At 38.9% G+C, this 19,759-nt stretch overlaps 1 protein-coding gene and 1 non-coding gene across 6 annotated transcripts in view; both read right to left on the bottom strand.

Moving 5' to 3' along the window:
- Positions 1 to 19,759, bottom strand: part of Shoc2 (SHOC2 leucine-rich repeat scaffold protein) — an 88,554-nt gene that overhangs the window by 67,820 nt on the left and 975 nt on the right. Inside the window, exon 1 of one of the 5 annotated variants that reach the window (XM_039080789.2) lies at positions 15,828 to 19,206. The exons of the other annotated variants lie outside the window; for them this stretch is intronic. The gene's annotated coding sequence lies outside the window, so the exon portion shown is untranslated. Of the gene's footprint in view, positions 1 to 15,827; positions 19,207 to 19,759 lie in introns of those variants that run through there. 5 annotated transcript variants of the gene reach the window in all.
- Positions 8,707 to 8,834, bottom strand: LOC120100368 (small nucleolar RNA SNORA20). The gene has a single exon (XR_005500132.1). It is a non-coding gene; the product is annotated as a small nucleolar RNA SNORA20 (small nucleolar RNA).

Here is a 19,759-nt window from a genome sequence, read left to right as displayed (position 1 = left end):
ATGGCAAAAACTGGGAATAACCCAAATGTCTTTTAATAAACAGTTAAACAAACCCCGATATAACTATACAGGGGAACACCACAGAGCAATAAAAAGGAACAAACGACTGACGGGTGTAACAACCTGAATCTCAAGGACATCATGCCTCATAAAAATGCCAATCTCAAAAGGGTGGCATACTTTACAATCCCACTCACAGACCACTCTTAGCATGATAAAGTAAAGAGGTGGAGAGCAGAGCCGCGGTTCCTAGCAGATGGAACATGGCAGGAGGGGAAACTGGTATCTGGTCAAAAACCAATCAGTATCTTGACTGTGTTGGTAGCTAAATGAATGTATATGAAATAAAAATAGGTAAAACTATACACACACCCAACGAATACACGAAAGAACATATGTTACTGTATGAATATGAATAGTGCTATTAATGTCAACGTTAGAGTTGATACTGACCTTGTACTATAATTTTGTAGGCTTCTCAACAATGTGAGAAGTCAGGTGATACACTCTTTTTGTAATTTCTCATGAGTTTGTTATTATTTCTAAATAAAAAGCTGGAATTGGCTCACTGGTATAGTCTTACAACTACATTAAACGTCAAGGAATGACTTCTGTCAAGTTTGGATGAAGTATCACAGAACACCTCCAATTACCTGACAAGGCTACTGAAACAGTGCTAGCCACTTCCATGTATACACGAGATGGCTGGGTATTGGCTTAATAACAAATGGCCAACAACTTCATCAATCATACACCTATGTAATGAAATCTATGTAAGAATCTCTAAACTACAGGGCTTGCAGAATTTCTGTTTTGGTGAATATACAAAGGTACTATAAAGGAATAAAACAGTCATCCTTTTTCCCCGTATTGCCTAATACATCTCTTCCATTTAACTCTTTCTGGGCTGAATATCCTTTATATTAAACTAGTAATTAAAAATAGAACTTCCCAAGTTCTATGAGCCCTTCTAGTAATTCTTTACTTACAGATGGAGTTTACATCCTGGGCATATACTTAAATGATGCTTTAACATACATACAACAAGGACACATGCTCCACTATGTTCACAGCAGCCTTATTTATAATTGCCAGAAGCTGGTAAGAACCCAGATGCCCTTCAACAAAGCAATGGATACAGGAAATATGGTACATCTACACAATGGAGTGCTACTACTCAGCTATCAAAAACAATGACTTCATGAAATTCATAGGCAAATGGATGGAACTAGAAAATACCATCCTGAGTGAGGTAACCCAATCAAAAGAAGAAAAAAAAAATTACACATGGTATACACTCACTGATAAGTGCATATTAGCCCAAAAGCTCGAATTACCCAAGATAAAATCCACAGACCACATGAAGCTCAAGAAGAAGGATGAGAAAAGTGTGGGTGCTTCAGTCCTTCTTAAAAGGGGGAACAAAAATATTCATAGGAGGAAATATGGAGACAAAGTTTGAAGCAGAGAATGAAGGAATGGCCATTCAAGCGCTTGCCCCACCTAGGTATACAGCCCATTTATATACAGCCACCAAAACTAGATAATATTGATGAAGCCAAGAAATGCACGCTCATAGGAGCCTGATATAGCTGTCTCCTGAGAGGCTCAGCCAGAGCACATGAAATACAGAGGTAAATGCTAGCAGCAAACAAGTGAACTGAGAACGGGGTCCCCATTAGAGGAGTTAGAAAAAGGATTGAAGGAGCTGAAGGGGTTTGCAACTCCATAAAAACAACAACAACTAACCAGAGCCCGCAGGGACTAAACTACCATCCAAAGAGGACACATGGACAGACCCATGGCTCCAGCTGCATATGTGGCAGAGGATGGCCTTGTTGGGCACCAATAGGAGGAGAAGACCTTGGTCCTGCCAAGGCTGAACCCCCCCCCCCAGTGCAGGGGAATGTCAGGGGGACTGGGAAGGGGGGTGGTTGGGGAGGGGGAGTGGGAAGGAGAGTGGTTGGGGAAGGGGAACACCCTCATAGAAGACGGGGAGGGGGATGGGATAGGGAGCTTATGTCCGGGAAACCAGGAAAGGGAATAACCTTTGAAATGTAAATAAAAAATATCTAATAAAAATTAAATTTTTAAAAAAGATGGAGTTGGCTAGTTGGCTAGAAGTCTGGATGCTTAAAGTGGAGGCAATATTTTGGCACTGAGCCCTTTTAACCTAAGTAATCTGACACTAATTCCAGATAGTGTTCAAAATTAAATCTTAAGGTTCCTACATGGTGTTCAGAAAATAAACTAGAGAAAATCCCTACTACACTGTCAAGACTGCAGTGACTAAGAATAACTCATGCATGTCTAAAGTTTATAAACACAGAAAGGAAAGAGTAAATAGTGATAAAAATCAACAGAGAAATACCTACAAACACTTCAAGGAGAAAAGTGTACCCCAAGAATTTATATACAGACTATGGTTCATGATTAAAAACAGTTAAAAACTAACATATATTAAGAACTCAAACTGTTCTTATGAGCTAACCTTGAAAATTCAGCCAAGCAGTAACCAGGGCAAAAAGGCAAGTTGTGAGGATTGGTTATAACTACCAAATACAATGTAAATGCTACAATCCCTGTCAATGTTGAATGATCAACAAAAAGTAGAATAAAGGGACTGATATATGCTCACATTATTTATGCTAAACTGCTTTATACCTTTAAATATATTTCTTAGTTTATTTCTATCAATTATAAAAGACATCATAATATAAATAAGTTTAATAAGCTCATTTTAAAAGTCTCAGACTAGATCACAATGTCCTCCCTCCCTCCCTCACCCTTTCTCCCTCTCCCCCCCTCTCTCTCATACACACACACACACACACACACACACACACACACACACACACACACACACACACAAATAGATAAATGCAATGGGGAAAAGGCAAGAAAGGGGAGATAACAGGATTATTGAAAAAGTGTAAGGAAACCAACCACTTTATACACCAAAAATATGTATTCACCTGCTTAATTGGAGTTTCACAGAAGCTAGAGGTGAGTAAACACAACGCCTAGTGTCATGGTGTTGTTAGTCAGGGGAGGGTCCTAGAGGACCCCCCCAAACTATACAGGCCATTGCCATTGCTCTGAGTCACCCACTAAAACCTGATGGTAAGACATCATATGATTTTGATTACAGCATATAGATAATCAAACTGATCTGAAAGCTTCCTCCCTGCTGAATAGCGTTCTCAGTGCTAGAACATGCTTTGCAGGGTACTGAAAGAAAAGTGCCACCAACTGCTGAAAAGTCCTGTGAGCTCCAATAAGGACTGCCTGCTAAGATTTGCTCGTGAATGCAAGTGTCATGAGTGCTACAGCAGTAACCAAGAGATTTTTTTAAATCAAGCTTAAGGCCCACTGTACTGGAGGGAGCTCAGACCTGGAACTATAAACCTAATCAAGAGCCTATGGCTTGGCAGACCACAACCCCTACTGTTATTAATTTATCCAGGGGATATAGTATTAAACTGCCATTTAAATACTTATCCTTCTATCCAAACTAGTGCAATTCTCACCCTTAATCAGAGAAGCTTTTTATGCAGCAGATGGTAGTTAATACAGAGAATCACAATTGGTCACACTGCACTGAAAAGTGTGTGTGGAGTACTCAGCCCTAAACTGCACCTCCTCCCAAACATGAGGGTGTGAAAGACTGTAAGAGCCACAGAGTAGGGAAGACTACTACAAAACTGTTCTCTAAGACCTAACAGGATGTCTTACTCACAAAATTGCAGTACCTTATAGTTATTAAAAAAAAAAAAAAAAGACCTGCATAAAACTTAACCAGTCAAGAGTCCAGCACCAGCACAAACGTTCAGGAAGCCCTTCACCTACTGGAGGTGCTAATGGCAGCTACAACTGTTGGGGCAGACAATCAATCAGCAGTGGAGCCAGCCCACAGTAAGTAGCCATGCTCCAGTGGACGCTGCTCTATGCCCTGCATACTTAGGCACCACTAACTAAATTCAGTTGCAAAAAAGAGAAAGAAAAAGATAAATAACAAAACATCCAATTAGGAGAAAATGATGTCACAGGAGTCCAGAAGATTTGTGGAGGAGGAGTCTAAATACATTGTAGTCCCATGAGAAATTACCAAAGAGTATAAAATGGGGGCTGAAGAGGAAGCTCCGTGTTAAGAATATCTGTTGCTATCTGTCTTGTAGGACACAGGTGAAGACAGGTTCAAGATAGGAGGAGGCCTGTCACTGGACGAGAAGGAAGGATGGGGAGGAGAAAAGTTTGAGAGAAGAGGAGGAGACAGGAACAAAAGGGGACTGGAGGAAGAGAACATGGAGGCAGATGTTAAGATTCCTCTCGGGGTTGGGGATTTAGCTCAGTGGTAGAGCACTTGCCTAGCAAGCACAAGGCCCTGGGTTCGGTCCCCAGCTCCAGAAAAAAAAGAAAAAAGAAGAAGAAGAAAGAAAAAAAAAAAGATTCCTCTCTGTACCTTTACAGGTTGTTATGAATGTCCTTAAGGGATGGGTGTGTACAGGGCTTTGTATGTTTAGGTGGGCAATTATATCTTATCAATTGGATCAGAGGTTATTGTGTTGTGTGTTCTTTCTTGTGGTGAATTAAGTTTAAGAGAGTATGTGGTCTCCGCGGAATTGAGATGTATTTTCTGACATGGTGGCAGTCTGCTTTGGGAACTGGATAGGTAGAGAGATTATTACCAGGCTCAGAGAGAGGCTATTGGCAATGTGATATAGGTTGGAGCAAAGCGGGTGAGAGGCTTTGCTGACTGAGATTAAGATATCTATCAGATATCTTGAGGCACTAAGGTGCCAGACCTAGTGGGGATAAAAGACAGCCTTTTTTATAACTTTACAGCAACACTGTTTCAATTCCCAGCACCCTAAGCCTTCTGTAACTTCAGTTCCAGGGAATCCAATACCCTCCTTAGATCTTTGTGGGCACCCAGCACACACATGGTGCACAAACATATATGTTGGTAAAACACCCATATACACAAATACACTTTCAAATTTAGACTTTAAAAGAAACTAAAACCAAGCAGAAATTTCTAAGTAGGAGAAATTTTACATTCTCCCTTTGGATGTTGTGGACTAACTCTGTGTTGACTCAATACAAACTACTAAAGCAAAGCACCTTTAAAACCTGAGGGAATCCGCTGCTGTACAAAGCCCTGTCTTGTAGTTTTTCTAACCACCATGCACAAGAGTGTAATTCTGCATTTCACAGGCCATATAAATACCAATTCTCAGATGCAAATATATTTCTTCAAACAAAAAGCTAAGTATTTTAATGTGTCACTGTGTTAAAAGGAACTTATTACTATCATGTGCATAAAAACAACAAAACACTGGAAATTTAAGATATTAAAACACAGTACAATCCACTGGAATATTATATAGACATCATATAATCTATATCATATATAGTATAAGTGTATGATACATTAGAATTCCACATATGAATGATAAACTAAATTCTGGGCCCATATCATATAGATAGATTTCATCTTTCTTATTGCTTCTGACTTGTAGTATGGTTACAGCAACTTATTCCTGCATCAACCCACGTATAGGCTGTTACTAGTTACTCTCTTCATTTATATTAAAAAATGTTTTTACCAGGACAGATAATGCCATCACTGGCCATAAAACTGGCCTCATCAAAACTGTAAGGCACATGGCTAAAAGTTGAACCAAGAACTGATATACATTTAAAAAAATTTATAGGTGGTATTTTGTCTGTCTTCAGAGCCCCCCATTAATTTATATTCCTAGTCTTTTAAATTATCAACCTGATAAAGTACCTTTTTAATCTAATTATTAGTGAGCAGTTCATTTCAATCTCCTACTTTTGTAATATTCAGAGAAAATATGTCTAATAGCTACATTTTGCTTAACACATAATGTAGTTTTAGTGTTTTTTTTTTTTTTTTGAAATCACCACCACTTAATCAGAGCTTTACACAAAAACCTAGACTCTTTCTTTTCATTAAAAACATCAAACTACTTGGGGTCTCCTGGGTCCACACCTCTCAGGGACAACAGTCAACTGACAGAAAGCTACCCTGAGTGCCCTGACTCCGCTACTTGACACAGTGCTTCTGCCTTCACGCATGTCTATGTATATGCCTGGTCTCCTACACAACTGAAGGTTAGAGCCCTGGTTGTCCCTTTACATTTTTTTTTTCAATTTATGTCTCTGCCTAACTGTATGCCATAAATGTGTGGGTGCCTGCAGAGGGCAGAAGAGGGTGTCAGATCCTCTAGAATTGTAGTTACGATGTCTGTAAGCTGACTGACAAGGGGGATGAGAATGAATTTGGATCCTCTGGAAAGCAGCAAGTACTGTCAGCTACAGACAGGAAGGTCTTCATTTATATTGGCTTATTTCATTACAAAATGTTCATCAGGATTCTTTGCATGAAAGGTATGTTACTACTCTGTCTTGCATACAAGTTATAAACATTCTCATTTGGGATTTTTGTTTTAATCATTCACTTTTGCTTTTATCTCTATATGAACATTTGCTAAATATATTACAATGATCAACACTGCTTTTAAAATTTCTAAACATCAAATAATCCAATACCAGCTGTGATGGAGTAATGTTTTTGTGCCCTGTGTAAAGATTATGCATCTATTACTCAAATGCTGATTTCTTTACTGACAGAGAGCTAAGTGCAGGCCAGGACACTAATATTTTACTTCTATGAAGCATCACCTGTCTCGGTGTTTTGTAAACATTCTTCTTCACCTTCTGATTGGTCAATAAAGGGCTCATCTAATCCCAGCCATAAGTCCCAGAGAGAGAAGTAGAAAAAGGACCATGACGAAAAAAAGGTTGAGAGAACACATGGAGAGACCAGGAGGATTCACTATGAGGTTGAGATGAGAGAGCAGATGTGAGAACACACAGGGACCAGAGGGAGCCAGGCAAAACTAGGCTGGCAAGTAACCAGACATTTGTCTAGTATTAACAGTCTTGGGGTTAGAATAGCTCAGAACTCACCCAGCCTAGATTTACAGTTTGTTAATAAACTTAATGTCTTCGTCTCAATAATTTGGGTGCTAGAACAGGAACAGATAAGGCTTTATGCTTAAGTTACAGTCTGAAGGTTGGGTAGGTTTATTTTGAAATTGACAAAGAAAACCAAATAAGAGATAGGGGAAAAAGCCTGAATGTATAATAGAAGTGAGGTCAATAATAATAAAGCCTATAAAATTTTATTAAATAATTTATCAAATACTTCAAGTCAATTAAACATACTTTCTACAAGTAGTGTTTAAAAGTCAAAAAATGATCCAATTCATAAGTGAACAGATATGTTTGGAGACATTAACAGTTTAGAAGACAATTTAAACATTAAAATTTTAATCAACAATTAAGACTTCATATGGCCCCATACACCCATGTGTTTGAATGGTTGGTGCACAGGGAGTGGCACTATTAAGTGGAATGACCTTGTTGGAGTAGGTGTGGCCTTGTTAGAGGAAGTGTGTTACTGTGGGGGTGAAGCACTCTCCTGCTGCCTGTGGATCCTCCAGCACCACCACGTCTGCCTGCACACTGCCATGCTTCCCACCATGATAATAATGGACTAAACCTCCGAAACTGTAAGACAACCCCAATTAAATGTTTGTCCTTGTAAGAGTTGTACTTGTGGTCTCTTCACAGCAATAAAGCCCAAGTTAAGACAATCTTCAGCTACTAATATTTATTGCTAATGTTATTCTCTACATATTATGGTCGAGTTCAATGTACTTGCCTATACACTGACAGACAAGCGGGTAAAGCAAAGCAATAATCCATCCATGAGCATAAAGAGAAAACAATCAACAGAGGCCTCAAAGTAGGGGATCAGGAAAGTCTTCCTGGGAGAGAACATTTAAGCAGAAATCAACCCCCACAACCACCCTCCAAATAGGTAGGAGGTATCCAGGAATCTTGAAAAGTCATGATTTCTTCTCTCCAATTCTCCACAATTACCAAATCCTATTCCTTCTTCTCCAGAAACTTCTGACTTCATCAACCTCTATGTATTCCCAAGCCACTGCCCACAACGCAGGCTTTAATCCCACTTACAATCAGGTATAGGTAATTCTCTCCATAATGACATTCTTACCTGCCTTCCCATGTCCACCCCAACTCTGTTCTTAGCATAATCACTGTAATTAGTGCTCTTTCAAACACTCAAATCTAACAGGTCACGGCAAAGGAAAACAATTAGAGACAGCCCTCAAGATAAATCCAAGAAAGTCGGCAGTAATTTGCGATCCTTTTGCCACAACCCTAGTATTTCCCACTGGACACTGGTCGCACGAGCGTCTTTCAGACCATACTGGGGCTTGTCATTGCTTGTAACTAATACTTTGCACAAGCCGTTTCTTCTGCTAGAAATATATACAGTTCTTCCCTAAGCAAACTCCTTCTATAAAGAAGCATTTTCACATGAAGCACTTCATAACAGAAGATATAGATTTACTTGGCACAAATATGCATAAATCAATAAACATTTGTTGAATATGGTTGAATAAACACAAGCCCTTATCTCTTATACAATGTTTCTCTATAGGCTACTTAGAACAACTCACTCAGATTTTTACATCTGAAACATGGCAAGATGGCAGGTCTAATTTTTTGTTACTGTTTATGAAGATCTGAAAAGTTATTTATTCTTTTAAATAACTTAAGGATAAAAATAACAAATCTTTTTTACAATGTCCAGACCATGTACAAGAGACAAAACACACTTCATCTCCGTGTACAATAGCCCAATATTGTTTTATCCCATGCGTATAACCGCTCCTATCACTGATAGAAAAGAGCAGCAAATTAATGGGGGTAAAAAAAAAAAAAAAAAAAAAAACTCTTGATTCAAAATGACACAGAACTATTTTTCAAGATAAAGAGTTTAAGAAAAGAATCCTCCAAATCAGAAAGCCAAAGTAGTAGTCCGAAAAACAAGCAAATATGTGATAACGGTAATATGCTTTAACACACACTGTTTATTTTCAAGAGAACTAAAGGAATGCTTCTTCACAACAGTGAAGTGAATTTGAGATAGGATTCATTTTCACAGGGGTTTAAAAGAATTCTTGCCCATGAATGTTTCCTCTACGTGTCCGTAGGAATTAGAATTATGTCAAGAGTACATGGGGCTGGGGATTTAGCTCAGTGGTAGAGCGCTTGCCTAGGAAGCGCAAGGCCCTGGGTTCGGTCCCCAGCTCCGAAAAAAAGAACCAAAAAAAAAAAAAAAAAAAAAGAGTACATATATACATTACCTTCAAATTTACTTTTCCCCCATTCCTTGTTAGGAAAGCAAGATAAAATACTAACAGTTCAGCAGACGTAGAGACGGGATTGACTTATTTGATATTGCTATAAATACATGGAAGTTTTTTCAGGAAATTTGCATTACTGTATATATTAACTTAAGAGTCCAGACATGCAGATTTAAAATAAAGAGCTGAAAACTCCTACTTAACAACCCACAACATAAACCTTAATTGGGACTACAGCTCTCTCGTACAACTCTAACTTACCAGGTACATAAGTTGTAAAGTTCCTCAGCAGTCTCAACATCAGACATTTTAATCAAACATTACCTAAAAAGTCTTTATACCACAGAAACTCTACAAAAAAAAAGATTTACTTATACTGTTGAAACTGTCTTTCTTGCCAAGACAATCTAATATTTCCAAATTTCCCTGTATAAACTGGAAGTAAGTTTAAAATATTGGTTATCAATGGGGCTCAGAACACATGACCTAAACATAACTTTTGGAAGCCAATGTTTGCCACCCAAAATGAATTTCCACTGGCATATTCTTATCAGATTACTCTGAGGACTGACAAGTTATCAGTATCACTATAGATGCTTGTGGTTATTTGGAGTGCTGGAGACTAAACTAATCTTTTTGTGCACGCTGAGCAAGCTTTCTAAGACTGAGTTAAAGACCAAGCCCTTTCTCATGTAACTAGTACCTGGCTTTGTTTACTAACAAGGCTGTCATTATTGCTGTACAACCCTCCATTCACATACTATAACACAAACCCCTATCTCCTCCAGAAGCCCACACCCTCTTTTCCTCTCTCTAGCCTACATATATCCCATATACAAAGACGCTGCATTGTTTTAATCATCGGTCTGTCTGTGCTTTATAAGATACCTGTTTTAACATGTAATTGAAGTTTGGTTTTTCTCTTGTTAATCTGACTATGTCAATTTAATTCATAGACTAACCAAGAACCCAGAGGGTAGATGAATGTAAAACAAGAGAAATAAAATGTAATTACTATTTTATTACACATGTTAAGGTCACTATAATACCCAATAGATCTTTCAGTACTTCTAAGCTATTACATTTAGTGTTTCAGTATATGCATAAACCCACAGACCTTCACTTGTCAATGACTATGTAAATTTCTCCCAAAAACATTAAGTACCACAAACAGCAAGGTCAGAGCATATGATCTTCAATGTATATAACTTACAGGTAATCTGCTGTGGTTATATAAAGCAAATGGCCTTTCAACCATTTATATAGTACACTTTTTTAAAAAGATTTGTATGCTTAACTATTCTATTTGCCTACTATCCTAACAGTATGGTTTTAATGTAACTTTTCTTTTTTATTTTTTATTGGTTATTTTATTTATTTACATTTCAAATGTTATCCTCCTTCCCAGTTTCCCTTCCACAAGCCCCATCCTCTCCCCCTTCCCCCTGCCTCTACGATGGTGATCCCCTACCTGCCCACCCACTCCTGCCTCTGCATTCCCCTACCCTGGGTCATCGAGCCTCCACATGACCAAGGGGCTCCCCTCCCAGGGATACCAGACAAGGCCATCCTCTGCTACATATGCAGCTGGAGCCATGGGTCCCTCCATGTGTACTCTTTAGTTGGTGGTTTAGTCCCTGGGAACTTTGAGGAGTCTTAATGTAACTTTACTTTAAAAAAATCATATATATATATATATGAGTTTTGCCAGATGTATGTGCACCACATACGTGCCTGATGCCCACAAGTCAGAAAAGGGTGTAGGATCTCTTGGCGCTAGAATTAAAGATGGCTGTAATCTATTATGTGGGAGCTGAGGACTAAAGCTCAGTCTGCAGTAAGAGCAGCCAGTGTGCTCTTAACTGCTGAGCTTTCTCCAGCCCAGTGGTTAATATAACATACATGACATCTTTTAGATTTGAAAAATATCTATGTATTTCCAAATATTGCAAAGCAAAACTACTCATAGAAGATCAAAAGAAACATCCAACAGTCATGACTAACTTAACAAGGTTAAAAGGAATTTCTCTCATCAAGATTCTCAAAATACTCAAAGGCAGCAAACATTTTACAAACTTTATTAACACATTAAACAGAACCATATAATTCCTAGTTGGAAATGCTACCTTCTAAATGTAAACACCGCACCCAACCCCCACCACACTAGGAAATGACCTGCTGCTGTGGCTTACGCTTAACCCACAATGAGCTGATCATCTTTAGGGACGGAGCCTTAGGGAAGTAAGTGGGTTTTGATTAGATCACAGGAGAGGAAGATGGCTCAAAGTGTTTGCTTTGCATGCATGAAGACCTCAGCTGAGATCCACCACAGTCTAATAAAAGGTCAGCATGGAGAGGTATGTCTGTTACCCCAACACTGGGAGGCAGCCGCGGAGCTCACTGGCCAGCAGCAGAGTTGCTATCAGAATGGAAGGGAGAGAGACGGATGGAGGAAAAGCACCTGACTTCAGCCTCAGGTCTGTGCAGATGCCCACACTCACAGGCATGCCACACAGAAGCCTCTTTTTAAAATTAAGGTGAAAGGAAAATTGCTCACTGAGCTTTTAGTACTGTACACAGCACTGTGGAAATATTCGCTGCAATTACCAAAACTACCTTGGCTAAAAAAAAAAAAATTTGAGACAGAGCCCACTGGCCTTGAATTTACTGTAACGCCAAAGATGACACTGGACTTCCAGATTTCCCATATCCACCTTCCAGGTGCTGACATTAAAGGCATAAACCACTGCACCTGGCTTAGCCAAAAAAAAAAAAAATTCAAAACGTTTGAAAATAGTGACCCTATTTTTAAAAAGTAATTTTTTTCTCAAGCTCCAAAATAACTTTTATATTTCATGCATAAAACATCTGCATCCAATTTTTTGCAAACTTTCACTGATCATATTTAGTTCTTTAGAATTCAAAAACAAAACCTGGTAGTCTTACAGAGTCTTTGATTATTACACTTTATTGTTAACCCATGTTCTACATGTCCCACTATAAGCTATCATAGAACAGAAAGATGAAAACTTAAAATACTGAGTATGCTAAGTTCCCACTGCTGCTGCTTAGTGGGTGTTCTGAACTGAGGCCAGATTTCTAGTATTAAGAATTTCAAAACACTACTTCCAAAGCACAGAAATAAACGTCTTCAAGGTTAAATCATAAACTTTACTATTTTAAGCTCCCTTGTATATAAGCATCTCACTTTTTGTTTGTTTGTTTGTTTCTTTTTTTCGGAGCTGGGGACCGAACCCAGGGCCTTGCGCTTCCTAGGCAAGCGCTCTACCACTGAGCTAAATCCCCAACCGTATATAAGCATCTCACTTCTATGAATTCAGAACTATGATTAACATGTGGAGATCAGCCTGTATTTGTTATAAAAAAAAAAGTAACCTTTCTTCTGCCTACCCATATATAGTCACAGAATTCAAGATATCTTAATATTAAGATATAAATGCAAATATTTGAACTAGAAATAAAGGCTCTGAGTGAAATGTTAAACCCTCTATCCCATATATACACAAACTAAAGCTTCACAATTAAACACTCTCTCCACCAGGTCATCCAATCTCTTATACACCTCTAAATGTTGGTAAAGAAATAACTGTAATATTGAACGGAAATTTCCCAATCCAGATGACTGAAAGATGGCAAGAGAAATAAAGCTTACTCCCAGTAAACAATAAAGCTACAACACTGTGGCCACTTTGTCACTTTAACAGGTTACATTTTCAAACAACACTGATCAAGAAAAGCATGCTACAAAATTTCACATATTGCACAGCTAACCAATCAACTAGAGGTTAAATATAAAATTCCACCTTTGAAAATGTTACAGTAGTAATAAGTTACTATACTATTCCAATAATTCCAGATAATTGTTTCCATTTACTCTGCCCAGTAAATGCTCCTTGATACCTGCTATGTTTCACCTCATCATGCAAAGTTTCCTAATAACAACAGCTTAAATCTAAAAGCTTTAACATTATCATTCAGGCAGGAAATCTTTCTGAAATAAACATTTTGTAATCTTTAACAAATCACACCAGTTGACTTCTTTATGGAATTAAGACTATCCCTGGATTATTTTATGTATAAAAAAATGCCACCTTGACAGATTCAACATGCTTACAAATTAAGCTACTATCTTTCTTTAAACATCTTCTGTCGTTTCTTTTGTTTTGAGACACGGTCTCTAAAGCACAGACTGGCCTGGAAGTCAGGGCAATCAACTGTTGGGATTACATCTACCACACCCAGCTTCCAACTGTTTTACAAGCAGTTTCCCAAACTCTTATTGTCAACTTTCTTACAACCTATAAGAATTAATTCCAGCCTTTTTACCATTTGTTATTCATTTTAATTGTATATTATATGAGAGCAAAAAAGGCCTAAATTAAGGTCTGAGGGGCTCCAAGGATTTAGAAATTGTGTATTTGAGAACAAGAATGTGCAAAAATCTCTTTGTTCTTTTTAATGGCCTATTCAGTCTGTCTGGGGCTCTGCATTATTAATAACTTAAAAGTAATTTTCTACTAAAAATCTACAAGGTCAAAACACTGTGTTAATACATTGAAAAAACAATAAAGACAAAGAGTGAATGCTCAACATGAATCTGATATTTTAGTCAACAGACATTAAGCAAATCATTTTAAAAGTGATGAATGTTACAAAAGAGAAAATATAAGATTCTTTAAATCTGGAGATCAAAATCTTCCAAATGACATATCAAACTAAGACCTCGAGTTCATCAAAGAGGTGTAGGTAGTATGAAAGCAAATCCAATCAGAAATCCTTAGTTTCCCAATAACATAGAGATGCATGGAATATAATATATAACATTCTAAGGTGGCTGCTGAAATACAAAAATCTATAAAAAAGGAATACTCAAAATTTCTGCAAGTCTCTCTATACCCTTCAAGAAATAATACTGAATGGGGCAGTGGTGATGCAGGCCTTTATCTGAAGTACTAGAAAGGCAGAGGCAGGTGGATCTCTGAGTTCAAAGCCAGCCTGGTTTATGGAGTAAGTTCCAAGACAGGACTACACAGAAAAACCGTGTCGTGAAGAAAAAAAGAGGGGGCGGGGAGGAAGGAAGAGAAAGAGAGAAGAAAGAGGAGGAAAGATTATTGTAAAAAACCATGACTTGACTGAAGAAGGAAGAGGAGGAGGAGGAAGAAACTTGACTGCTAGATGTGGTAGCCCAGGCTTATATTCCCAGTGCTTGGAAGGGGAGATGGCTGATTGCAGGCTGTGGAGAGTACCTAAGGAGATCCTTCCTCAAACAGCAATGACATCACTCATGCCTAAGTTCAGACAGTGAAAGCATACAAAGCTCTCCATCAGGATCTAACCTCTGACCACAGAATCAGAAGCACCTGAAAAGTTAGCACTAGTCATCCAGAATAAGAATAAGGTTTTTACATAATAACTTTAACCATGTTCTAAGTATCTAAATATCATTCTTCATATATTGCCTAAAGGAAACAATATTTTTTTTTCTTTTCTTTTTTTCGGAGCTGGGGACCGAACCCAGGGCCTTGCGCTTCCTAGGCAAGCGCTCTTCCACTGAGCTAAACCCCCAACCCCAGGAAACAATATTTGAATGTAAAAGTACATCATCAGTGAGCCTCAACATTATCACATACTAGGCTAATATGTTCTCTTCATATTTCATTAAATATTAATCAAAAATGTTTTTAGGTAAGCATTTTAAGTAATAATTTCAGTACCCCTTCACATTAATGCAGGTCTATAGTCCAAAGCCCAAATTGAATTAGTACACAAGAAACAAACACCAAAAATATAAACTTTAATGAAAATCTATTATAGGGCTTAAAATCTTGGCCGGCATACCAAAGACAGCAGGTGGCACAGAGTCTGGGCTCCATCCAAGACCCCATGTGGTGCAAGGAGAGAACCAACTATGGCAGGTAACCCTCAGACCTTCACACCTGCCCTTCTTTGTGACATTCATTTACCTGTACCCACACACACCTCAAATAAAATTTAAGGATTTTTAAAAAAAAAAAAAAGTATTACTGGAATCCAAACAACTAGTACTCATAATTTTCAAAATGGACCTAATACCTAACCCTTGTTCTTTTTCTACCTTCGACTACCACACACAGGGTATATCCTCCAATGAGCACTGCCAGTTGTTACACAGTCTCAGTCATATGCAAGTCTGCCATGATTCTGCTGTCATGGCACTTGTCACATTGTGTAAGTGTGGCCTGTCCAATTCATGGCAACAAACTGTAATTTAAGGAAAGCAGAAAACAAGGAGTATTTACCTCTGCATCAGCTCCTAAGATAAGTATGCCATGTGCAGATTATAATTTGATTATAATTAAGAGCTATCTAATGTATCAAAAAGTTAAAGACTGCACTACTAGGAAGGCTTGAAAGCAAAGTGGACAAGAAATACAAACTGGAAACCCTGAAATCAGGTTAATTTCAAAATCTAGGAACTACTTGTATCAAAACAAGCCATGTAATCATTACTTCTAGAACATTAGAAAAAAATTAAAAGAAGGCATGGTAGCTTACCCTGTAAAACCCCACACTCCAGAAACTGAGGCAGAGGCTTGAGTTGCAGGCAGGCCAGCCTGTTACTTCAGATCTGAGGCTAACTTGGACTACATAAGGCTGTGCCATCTCCCCAGACCCTAATAAAAAAATTTATCAGCTATAAAATTATATAATTAAAATGGTAAAACTTCTGGATAGCAATGGAGGCTAATATATTGAAACATTAGAAATTCATAGTGTCATAAAGACGTCACAAAAACAATTCATAAAACTCTCAGGTATACTAATAGGCTAACTTTACCCTTTAAACAGTAGTTTAGACACAAGCAGTGTGTCCACTCTCCCTAGAAAAGAGCCCTTACTTTTTGTTATCATTTCTGACTATCCTAAATTGCACTGAGACAGTATGAAATCTAATTAGTTCTCTTTCAATCTTGACAATGAGAACTACATACTTACTCAAGAAACACATGTCATCATCTCAAAAGCTTAAAACCACTTTGTAATTATAATACTCTTTTTATGTGTTCCAACTTTGCTTCACTGAACTAACAATGCCTTTCTAAAAAGTTAGGGACAAGGAGAATACACTGAATAAAAACTATTTTACTTTAAAATGGGTACCTATTTTAGAATACTTTTTTTCAGACTCACCAAATGTTTTCTCTACCCTGTACTGATTAACAAGCACATTTCAGATACTATGCAGCAGTCCAAGTCCAAGCACACCACAGTCCCTTGTAACTTATGAAACTGCAAATTTTAAAAGTCAAGCTTAGACAAGTAGATAAGAATATTGGGAGTTACTTCATTACGAGAAAATACTTCTAAAAAGGTCTAGAGGGCACAGCTTTGATGTGGTGTAGCCCGTGTATGAAGGCCTAGCAGTTAGGATACTGTAAAGAGAGCAGATGCTTAGTTATGCTCATGCTTTTGTTCATTAGCCTTCAGTTACAAATGATGTGATACAAAACAGCTAATGCACAAACTATGGTAAGTCTGACACTAAGCAAGATTGTCTACCAAACTAATTATTTACACGACTCATTTCAAGTATCACTTTACATATCATTCTGCTAGATTATATAGCCAGTGTCAATTCATTTACAAGAAAACATTTACCCACTCACTAATAGTCTAATAAAAATAAACACTGATACTTCCTAATATCTAAATCCCCTCCCTTAATTTAGATAGTTTTGTAAACAAATTCCAGAAGTCTTACACCACATCTAAGCTACAAACCTCAGAGCTCACTGAGGGAACTTTTTTATGCTTCTTCATCCTTGAAAGACAGATGAAGGGCACAGCAACTAAGCCTCAGAAATGTTCTTTTGTTTCATCTTCACACTCCAAACAGTCACACCCTTAGATCTATACACAAGAGGTCTAGTTTTTGTTCCGGTCTAAGAAAATTTTTATATGTGAATTACCTTTTTAAAAACAAGAACCTTTCGGAAACATAATATACAAAAAATAATTCAGCAAATTTTTAAAAGTATGACTGAAATTTCATTACTTGCACAAAACATCCCAATTTTATCCACAATTGATATTGATAATAGAAGACAAAAAAATTATATTTGAGGCTGGAAAGATAGCTCAGCAGTTTAAGAACATTGGCTGCTCTTCTAGAGGACCAGCAACCCTCTGTAACTCCAACTCCTGTGTATCTGCCGTCTTCTGGCCTCTTGTGCTGCATATACACATGCAGGCAAAACTCACGCACATAAGAACAAACAAGCTCACATCGCAGCAACAAGTCAGACGCCATCCTGAGGTTACCTCATATAGAATATAATTAGTTACTACTGGAAGAGGGAAAGCCATTGTCCTGTTCTGAGTCACATAAAAAACAGCTATGTATGTGTGTATGTACTTAATACAGGGCTAGGAAAATCAAACCCAGGGCATTGTACATGTTATGGAAACACTCTACCACTAAGCTACATCCTCAGCCAATGTGATAATGTTTCTACAAGCACATCAAAAGTAATAATTTTCCTGTTCTTATTTAAACATGAAGTGCTCCAAATTTATGACTGTTTTGAAGTTCACACGCCAACTTTCCACCTATATTTGCTACAAGGACCAAAATCAGTTCTGATCTAATTTCTGATCATGACATCTTAGAAAAACAAACTAAAATGTAATCCAGATTCAAAATACTAAGGTATCTCTTTATACCATTTTTCAATCCATATTAACTTCTAAATAATGAAAGAAAAACATTGAGAATATCATAACCGAAATGCCAACCGTGACAAATATAGTTTCTTCGGAAACTGAATAAGCATCTGGGGAAAATATACTTGGTTAGAGTGAGGTGAGACTAACTCCAAACTGAGATTTCACGAGTGTGATGTCATGTTACCTTTATGTCATATTTAATCTTTGAAAGGTACAAACCTTAGACAAAACCCTTTATTTTACTTTGCACACTCAATCTAAAATAAAAATACTTTGAGTCTCAGTAAGTTTAAAAGACTTCATACTTAAAAAGTTTTTAAGTATTCAGCCTAAGCTCCATTGTGGTGAATGATTTAAGTATTTAGGTAATTTATTTCTATAATCTTTAACTCTCATATGAAAAATAAAACATTTGAAGAATTCAAACATAGTTGGAACTTAATTTGTAGACTTATTGAATATTACACATTGTGAATAGCTAAACCTTTAAGTTTCTTCAAATATATAACAAAGAACAGTTACAAAGACCATGCCAACGATGGGTGACTAAAGGAACGAGGAGTGCACTAATAAATGTAGGTCTTTAAAACCAAACATCTTTGTCAGTGCTGATGACTTAAACACAAAAACGCTTGCTTGCACAAGTCCACCCTTCGATTCTGAAAAACAGCAAAGTTTTTGACTCGGCAATCCTTCCGGTAGATGCTAGAACTTCTGACATCTACAAAGAGTGTACAAGATTACACAGGGGTAAGCTCCCAGACTCAGCATCCTGCTGGAGACCAATATACCAAACAGTCCACAGTTGTAAGCTAATTTTTACTTCCCCAGAGCCCTCAGAAACACTTGAGGGGATAGGTCGCAAAACAGGGTTTCCTCTTTTATTTTCATCACCTCATAAAGCTACAAACCGATGGGGAGAAAATCGAATCTCCCAAGTGTAAAGGTGAAATCAGATGAAAAACGCACCCCAAAAACATCATCTTTCCGATTCCCAAATAGACAAGCGTTCCACCTGTTTGTAAACCCCTACTTGCACAGTTAACCCAAACCTCTGCTGAGAGGGACTGGGGGGTTGGGGGGAAGAGTGGGGAGAGGCGGGCGAATTACAGCTTTGGAGTCCTTATTCTTCTACCTAGGCATGGGGGAGGGGATGGTACAAAACAATGGATACCGAGGGGCTAGGGGGAAAATCGTTTTGCCCTGCAGCCTCCTGCGTTCCGAGCTGGGGGCGGGGAGTTACACTACTTTTCCTCTAGCCCTCAAAGCCGACGCGGAGATTGCCATCAGGCGTGTTTAGCAGGGCGGTCTCGGCGGCCACAACTCCTTTCACTCCGCAACACACCCAACGCCGATCCGCCGATCTCCCCGCAGGGTCGGTCTGTGGGGAGGAGACCGCCCAGAGCCAAGGACTTTGGGGAGGAGGTGCAGCGACCCCACCCCACAGCCCCACAGCTCCACAGCCTCATAGCCCCACATAACCACGGCCGCGCCCGCCCGCCCGCCCGCCGGTCCGCCCGCCCGCCCGGCGCCAAACGTCCGCACGACCCGGGCAGCCCCGCAGTCCCGGCCCGGAGGCGCCGAGAGCCGGGAGCAACCGGAGCGCGACTGACCGACCGGCAGCCCCGGGCCCGCGCCCGCGCCCCGGCGCTGTCCCAGCCGACCGCTCCGCAGTAGGCCCGGCCCGGTGCTGTCAGGGGCAGCCGGTTGCTCCCGGTGCCCCGCCCGCTGGCCCCGCGCGGGCAGCGGCTCCGAGGCCC

Source organism: Rattus norvegicus, chromosome 1, assembly GCF_036323735.1.
Source record: "Rattus norvegicus strain BN/NHsdMcwi chromosome 1, GRCr8, whole genome shotgun sequence".
NCBI lineage: Eukaryota > Metazoa > Chordata > Mammalia > Rodentia > Muridae > Rattus > Rattus norvegicus.
Note: the sequence above shows the minus strand (reverse complement) of the source record. Positions and strands in the feature narration are given on the sequence as shown.